This window comes from Mya arenaria, chromosome 5 (genome assembly GCF_026914265.1).
Source record: "Mya arenaria isolate MELC-2E11 chromosome 5, ASM2691426v1".
NCBI classification, from domain to species: domain Eukaryota; kingdom Metazoa; phylum Mollusca; class Bivalvia; order Myida; family Myidae; genus Mya; species Mya arenaria.
Window position 1 is genome coordinate 69,882,283 of NC_069126.1, and position 9,368 is coordinate 69,891,650.

Below are 9,368 nucleotides of genomic sequence, written 5' to 3' on the forward strand. Positions count from 1 at the left end.
TGATAAGTAAGTCTCAACGCAAGGGCAGCACAAAAGACGATCTGTCTTACTTTAGAAAAAAATCGTCGGCGGGGAAAACAATTAATTAACTTTTAAATAAAATCTCGGATGTTATACAATGTGCGACTCAAATCAATTTCATGGTCATACATCATTGACACCATTTCCTGCATAGGTCCGTTATTTACATTGAGTTATCCGATAAGCTAAATCGTCAATCAAGTAAGACAAATCTTGAAAAGATATCTAAAGAGCTTGTTTCAGATGCTTCTTTATTTTACTTGACTCATTTTACAATGACGAATGGGATTTCTAGTCTAAGTTTATTATGATCAATGATATTCTATTTATTATTCAGTGCATTTCTGTAAAATCAAGGGTAAATTCTGACGGCATAATGGCCGTAAAGCTAACACATACGAGAAACGTATATTAAGCTATTCATTATCTGCATTCAGGTTATTACAACATATTTTTGTCCGATGACTCTTTCAAGTTAAACATCAACGCTCACAGGGATGGTACATAATTTTACGACGTCAGTTTTAAAATGGCGTCAAGTCACATTTAAATATGGAATAATTTCTAGATAAATAAAATTGACTGCCCTATGGTTTATATTTTAGGAATATAATTAAAATAAAAAAATATGATTGTTTCAATGTTATATCACAAAATATTAAAAATCATGAAAACTATAAAATTCACATGTTGAAAAGACACTAATGGAATAGAGATTTTAGTGCTCACTCTGTTGAATATACGATTAACACTGAAACAAGTATCATCTACTTAAGTGCATTTCTAAGTGACTGCATTTTTCATTTAAAGACAGTTGCATGAATCGCTGATTGATACGGGCTTGAAGACAATTCGCGTTTGTCTGTAAAAGCCCTCTTAGGGTTTGTACGTGTATGCAAGGGACTACTTCTTTTTTGCCGGAGTGATAGGCATTAACAAATTTGGGCACCACTGAACCGTGAAAATGAGAACCAGAAAAGCTCGTCATACATTGTTCATATAAAGCGCGTGCATGCCGGCAAGCAAATTGTACATGTTTAGGGCGGGGTTTGACCTCCGTTAACCAATGAAAATCAATACGGAAATACCCGAGGTACATGTACAATCCACCTTCGGCACTTCCATAAAAGGAGTGGAGAACACATCTAATGAATACACGTCTAAAGAGTACTTCTTTTGACCGGAAATTATATTTCATAACTCTGTAATAATAATACAAAACGAACAGGGTTTGTCATAACAATTGTGTTTTTGTACCCCACATCTTAAACAATACCGTTTAAACTTGATATCTTAATAATTAAGTTAAATGTATTTATGCGCATTTTACGACAGCTGATGTAAACAATGATTTGCATATAGGCACATTGCAGGTGCGCGTGACGTCTTCCTTCAATGTAGCTATTATTTTGAAACTGGAAACTTTCATCATGATGCAATAACGGATTTAACGTTGCTTTCACGGTGAGTTGTACTAAGAATTATACTTGTTATTGTAAATTCAATCGTTCATACGTTGCTGTTCGGACACCATAATGACATAACGTTGGTTTTTACGGATAATGAACAAGCTAAGTTGATGCAATCGGTATCCAGATATGACCTTCAGGTCATGATTTATGACTCATCACTATACTGTACATGCCAAACTAACTGTTAACTGTGCAGTTGTGTACTTCGTTTATTGTATTGTAAAATTAAAGTATTGAATAAAAATGTTAGGTAGTGAAAACTAAATCTAAAAAAAACATTCCTTTTTCATTAAAAATCAATGTGCATGCTTATGGTAAACCTGAGAAGAAAAGTGAGCCTGGTGTGGGGCTCAGACTCACGACCGCAGAAACACTAGCACGGCGCTCTTGCCAACTGAGTTAAATGGGCAGCTGGTTTCAACTCACACAGACTAGACTCGTCCGCCCATAAAGGGGCTGTCTCACAGATGATAAAATAGCGATAAAAAATGAAACTTGTCGAAAAATATCATAAATTTGGCATCAATGTGTACAATGCATTGAAACTTACTTACTGAAGTATCACATAGTTTACAATTTATTTAAGTTCAGGAGATATTTCATATTTTTCCATTAAAAAAGATTACCAGGTAGAATTCATTCATTATGCGTGATTAGCTAGTCGATGTCCTGAGATTTGTTACAGAAAAAAACTTTTTTGGTGCTTATAGATCTGTGACACAGTCCCTTTAACCATTTAGGCCGACACGTAGGCACTTCTGCTCTTTTACTGCTGCCACGATTGTGGGTAACCTGAGTGTAATTATGCCCAGTGAGGTGATTAAACACAACACCGCAGCCGGAACTCTATATAGCTACTCAGAGCTAACTCAGCAGCTGGTCCTAACCCAAACACACTTCAACCCAGTTTAAAAATTAAAAATGTTTATTGAATAAAAAATGTTGTCATGGCAGAGTGGGGCAGATGACTCGCGAATACTTTAAGCGATAAAGATGTAAAAATGAAATTACAGAAAAAACACTTCAGCACAAATAATGAAATCAAATGTTTAGTAATTCATAATTTGTTTAAGAGGGGAGGGTCAAACCCCTCCCGACAACCATCAAATTTGGCATGTTTGACCTGGTTTCAACAAGCATTATAATGTGAGTATTATAGATTATGAACCCAGGGGAGGTTTCAGCATAAAAGGCAGTGTTTCTTTTTGGCAGAAATACATGATAACATGATAACATTAGAGCTACAGTGTCTTACTGGTGAATTTTTTTTACAAAGGTTTTCATAAGGATACTTTTAGGCGAGATGAAATGTATTGACATGTCGTGCTTAAACTGGCACATATTTCCGCATAGAATTTCTTTAAGTTAACCTCTTTTCAAAATTATTCAGCTGAAGGCATGTATAAGCATCAGGGGTGTAGAAATTAATTCAAGTAGCAGGGAATATCCTAAAAGTAGGCGGGGGGTCTGGGTGTCCTCCCCCTGTTAGGGTCAAGGGGGCAACGCCCCTTGTGGGATGAATTTAAGCCTTTCTAACCAAACATTCTAGTCTTCCGGTGCATGTTTATTTTGTAACAGGGAACCTTAACATAAATGCACTATAATAATGATACTGAAACTGAGTACTATCCCCCCCACCCACCCACCAGTGAGGGCTAACTAATGAACCAAACTACTGTCAAATTCAGATTCAGGATAATATTATAACATTCCAGACCACATGCCTTGACATTTGCTAGCTGTTCCCTCCTAATAATATATGTATATATATATATATAATATATGTAATTTCTTCTCTACCAATTGTATACTTTCAGCCACTGAATCACTATTAACCTCTGAGAATTAAACATCTAACTTCATTTTCTGTGGTTCTAGATATTGCAGCTACCTTCCATTTTAATAACCAAAAGAAATATCTGGACACTTTGTGACATTTAAAGCGTACTAAATTTCACCCAACGTACATGTAAAATTCATCAAAATAATGGATTTTTTTTAGCAGTGACATCACCGCAAGCTTGTTTATTTTGTTTACACCTGGTTAACACGCGTATATAAAATTTACTGTTGCGTAAATGGTAATAGGACTAACAGAAGGTCAGACACGCTCATGTTGCATACTTACTACGCTTTTTTGTGTCTAGAAAAACATATTTATTTCACACTCCATTGCTTCGCAAATCTTTTAATTTCAAAACATCTGCAGAGGGGGGTGAGACTAATAAGGTCATGTATCGAGCTAATGTTATTGTATTCGGAACACTGGGAAACCCAAACCTAATACTTGAAAAACATCCCAGAGGGGGATGCGACTAATGACGTCACGTATCGAGCTAATGCTGTATTGTAGTCGGAACGCGCGGAAAGCAAAATAAACAATACCAACAATCAAGGTTTTAAACGGATGTAAACAGAACAGACATGACAAAAAATAACAGATTTTATTTTTGTTGATGTGGGGAAATTAGCCGGGTGGAGATGCTAAAGTAACCGGGTTATTTCACCGGCTCCCGGCCCATTTCTACACCCCTGAAGCATGCAAGACAGTTTTAGACAAACTCTTCCCTACAAAGTAAAAATGACAGTTAAGTTTTTAATTATGTAAATGGGGTAGGTTCGGCAGGGGTTTCCCCTCCCGACAAGCAATGTTAATTAAACCTTTTTTCTCCTGCATATAATCAGAAAATGCGGGGTCATCAGTTCAGTACAAAAACAGTGGCGGGTTTTTGCAATATTTTTCAGAATTTTTTAACATGCTTGTAGGTGTGCAATTTACTCTTCCTAATAGCTGTTTTGACATGAGATAGAATATATGGTAGATAAATATTTTCTTCTCAATTTGTTTTTAAAACACAGTCTATATGAATTACTAAAAAAACAATATTGTTCGTGTAAAATTAACAAGACATTTACAATGCCAGCTCTAATATAGTAAAGCATAGGCATAGCAAAATTCAAAACATTTTTATTATATATGCTTTGTGGTGATTTATAGACCTTTATAAACAATAAAAACAATCTTTCACTGTTTCAAACATATTGATTTATATTTTTTACTGTTTGAAATTAAAGCCAGCTACCAAAATAATGTAACCTTTGTATACAAATTATAATTTGTTGCCCTACTTTAATAATTATAATTGAATGCCATTTTATACACTTTTAGGGTCTAAAATTAAATTATTATGTTTGTGATAGATGCAAAATACTTCAGTTTGTTACTCTTAAAATATAGCTTTTGATTCTCACTCAGTGAAATTCATGTACATCAGGATTTTACACTAAAACAAAACAAATTCACTATTTATTCTTTCTTTAAGTTATCGCACATAGGTTATGGCATGGTACCGTCCTCTTTATTTAGATTGTCAGAAAATGTGAATGCATCTTAGTTGTTGAAGAACTCGCCCTGTTAGCAACGGGGTCCCGTGTTCCAGCCCTGCAATTGTACATTTTTCTATCCCAATTGTACTTTAATGGATAAATCAAATTCTAACAATAAATAATGAAAATTTATTCATGTCATGTATTTTCATTTCTCAGTGATTGAATTTAAAGCTGCACTCCCACAGATTTACCGTTTTTACATTTTGCCTTGGAAAGAGCAAATTTTTGTGTAAATATCTGCAAACCAATGAATGATAAAAGATTGCTGAAAAAAGATCTGATTGCAGATTTTTATATTTCCTTTAAATTATGCACCAGTCAATTGTAACCAGGCCCCCTCCCCCCCAGGTCCGGGGGTATACCGGGGAAAATGGCCATGTTTTTTTCTTTCCAGGTGGCCCCCACAAGGCGGGGTGACCGCGGTGGTTTTGTCTTAGCGCTAAATTTAGCGGTGATTGGGCCTTATACTCAGTCTCTGGGGTGCGGGGACATTTGGCCGGGGTTTTACCACCAGTTTGTTTCCGCAGGGCGGGAATTATACCCGGGGTTGGGTGGACCGAAAGTCAAAGTCCCCGGTATTCCCCGGACCTGGGGGGGGGGGGCGTGGTTACAATTGACTGGTGCATTAATGTTTTATGTTTTTAAACCGTTACTAACGGTTTAAGAAAAATGAATAAAAAATCTTTTTTTTTAAATAAGATATAAACATCTGCGATCAAATTTTTTGTCAGCAGTCTTATATAACTTGTTTCTATGCATTTACACAAAAAATGGCTCATTAAAAGACAAAAATAAGAAAGTTGTCAAAACGTTAAATCTGTGGGAGTGCAACTTTAAGGGACACCAGATTGTACAGTTGTACAGTTGCAAGAAAAAAGAAATAGTGTAAACCTTTGCTAATGGCGCAATGTTTCTTTCGCTGTTTTTTTGTGGTTTACCAATTTAAAATTAACTGTGTTGGTGTACCATATAAATACCTGTTGATTTAAAAATATTGTCAGTATATGAGTCTGTTCATATCAAGAAACTTTTACATGCTAAATATTCACAATATGAACTGGGATGTAATATATTTGCTGATTTTTGGACCATCTGGTGTCTAGCCCTTTTATAAACCATCTAGCTGCCAATGTGAGTTTTAGATACATATTGGACAGTTTCATTGGAATGTATTTGACCCATTCCCAAAGCAAAATATAAGATGTTTTTCCCAATCTTTTTTTGAAAGTCTTTTAAGATGTACAGGTTCATTTTCAACATCCTTATAACTTATGTGATGTAAAGTTTTTTGATAATTGTACTCGGAAATCATTGATTTTCACCACATTCAGATATATCTGTATGAAATATAATCTGTCATGATTGATTTATTGCAATAGATATTTACACCCAAGGATTAATATTTCAGCCATTTTGGTTCTATTAAAGGGATTTAAACTAATATAAAATCATTTCCTAATTCGCAGGAGACTAGACAGCTTTTTCTTTTAACAGTTAAATTTCCCAAGTTCAGCATTTTCACGATGCAAAATTATCCAAAATGTCTTGGGTCTTTTTCCCAAATTGGGCAGAAAATGCCCTGTTACTTAATAATGTTTTAGGAAAAATGTAATTCAAGGGACATTTTCATACACTTGAGATCTGTTTTTGTAATGATACAAAAATCAGCTGATTCTTTCATCTAATACAAAAACTAAATAATGTCTAAACTGTCAAATGTGAGGTTGCATTTGTAAACTTCGTCTTTGTTTAGGAAATCTGTAAATATAACTTTCACCACCCAGAACAATAGTATCAATATAATACACCAGTCAATTGTAACCACGCCCCCCAGCCCAGGTCCGGGGGTATACCGGGGACTGCCGGGAAAAAGGGCCGTGTTTTTACTCTCCAGGTGGCCCCGCAGGGCCGGGTGACCGCGGTTGTTTTGTCATAGCGTCAAATCAAGCCGAGATTGGGCCTTATATAGAGTCTCTGGGGTGCGGGGGCATATGTCCGGGGTTTAACCATCAGTTCGTCACCGCCCTGCGGGGATTTTACCGGGGGTTGGCTTGACCAAAAGTCAAAGTCCAGGCTATTCCCCGGACCTGGGGGGCCGTGGTTACAATAATTGACTGGTGCATAAGAAGTAAAAATATTAGAGTTACTATTTCCTCAAGTCAGGGACAACTTAATTAAAAAATCAATGGAAAAAAGCTGTAAAATACTATCATGTTGTTGTTTTTCTAACTTTTAATAATATTTATTCCATGTGGTCGGTCGGTTTGTCGGTCGGTCTGTTGCAACTTTGTCCAGAGCATAACTTAAAAACTACTGGATATAATTGGATTAAACTTCACACAATGGTAGAGCATAATGAGGGGAAATACTGTGTACAATAACTATAACTCTATTCTTGCTTATTACTGAGTTATTGCCCTTTGTTACTTTTTTTGTCTGGAGTATAACTTAAAAAGTACTGGATGGAATTCATTGGAACTTCATACAATGGTAAAGCACAATGAGAGGAAGTGCAGTCTTCAAGAACCATAACCCTACATTAGCTAATTACTGAGTTATTGCCCTTTATTTGTTTTTTTTGCTGTCAATTGTTTTTCCAGACATTAACTTGCAAACTACTATATGGAATTTATTGAAACTTCATACAATGGTAAAGCACAATGAGAGGAAGTGCAGTGCACAAGAACCATAACTCTATTTTAGCTAATTACAGAGTTATGGCCTTTAATACTTTTTTCTTGTCCCGAGCATAACTTGAAAACTATTGGATGGAATTTAATAAAGCTTCATACAGTGATAGATCATAATGAGAGTAAGTGCAGTGTACAGGAACCTCAATTCTATTTCAGCTAATTACAGAGGAACTGCCCTTTGTTACTTTTTCTTGTCCCGAGCATAACTTGAAAACTGTTGGATGGAATTTAATAAAACTTCATACAGTGATAGATCATAATGAGAGGAAGTGCAGTTTATAGGAACCGCGATGCTATTTCAGCCAATTACATAATTATTTCCCTTTGTTACCCTTTTCTTGTCCGGAGCATAACTTGAAATCTACCGGATGGAATGTAATAAAACTTTATATGGTACAGCACAATGAGAAGGAGTTCAGTGTACATGAATCATTACACTATTTTAGCAAATTAAAATGACAATAGTCTATAAAATAAAGTTGTCATTTATAGTTTGGCTTTCCAAATAGTTGACTGCACAGTGCCGGATGAATGCGGTGGTTTTGTCTTTGCGCAAATATAGCAGGAACGGGCCTACCAAGAGTCCCTGGGGTGTGGGGCATTTGGCAGGGATTTTACCATTTGTTCGTACCCGCAGGGCGGAGATTTTAGCCGGGGTTGGCTATTCCCCGGACCGGGGGGGGGGGGGTTACAATTGACTGGTGCATAAATGCCAGCTTCACCAACCCAACTCAAAGCCTTCAGTGAATGTCCTTTTGGAAATATGATTGTTAGTAATTACATCAACCAGGTATAGTGGACATTTGTTAGTAATCCAATTCCTTAATAAATTATTATTACCGCATGATGTCTACTCCAATTCAAGTTCGGTTGGCTGGTCTGTCATTATCCCCATCTCCAACCTGTTGCAAACAATAGCAAATTAATAATAATTTATTAAGGATACATTTTCATAAAGTGATTGTGAAATACTAATAAATTACCGCATGATGTCTACTCCAATTCAAGTTCGGCTGGCTGGTCTGTCATCATCCCCATCTCCAAACAGTAGCGGGTTTGAATCTTTTTATTTTATCTTTTCTGTTTGTTTCATTCCTAAATAACATTGTTTCATGCTGGTTGTAAATTATTTCCGGTCACGGCCATGAGATTATATCATTTTCTATTGAAACAACAACCTCTGCGTGTTTGTCAATTTTGTGAAACTATTTTGTTTGCTTTTTTATAAATTTCAGGTTTTTGACTTAACCCTCAATACTTCTTAATACATTTCAACATTCTGTAAAAGCACAAATGTATTTGTTCTTTTTTTTATAGCCACCTGGTTGCTGAAGCTCGAGAGGAGCTTTATGGAAAAAAAATCCTGTTCAAGATAGTTCTGTCTGGAATTCCATACCACCTCCAGAGAATGGAAAATGTCTTCAAGTAAGAAGAGATTCTAAGCAAGTGCATTTCTGACTCCTCCAAAATGCTTCTTTGTAGTCAATTACCTTGGAGTTGTTTAATACCGGTACTCATTGCAAAATATTCAAACATAATATATTTCATCTATTTTGTCTTGATCTTTGAATCCGTCAAATTACACTATGACTATCAATATGTGACTATATCAACGTTATGAATGTTGACGTCATTTCCTGTTCATTATATACATACAACCTGATGAAGGCCGAATGGCCGAAACGTTGTTTGATAAATTAATAATTTGTGTTGAAGTTGGACTTCTTTAATTATCACCATATGTAACTATATCAAATTTATGACTACATAAAGAATTGAGTATGCCTCAAAT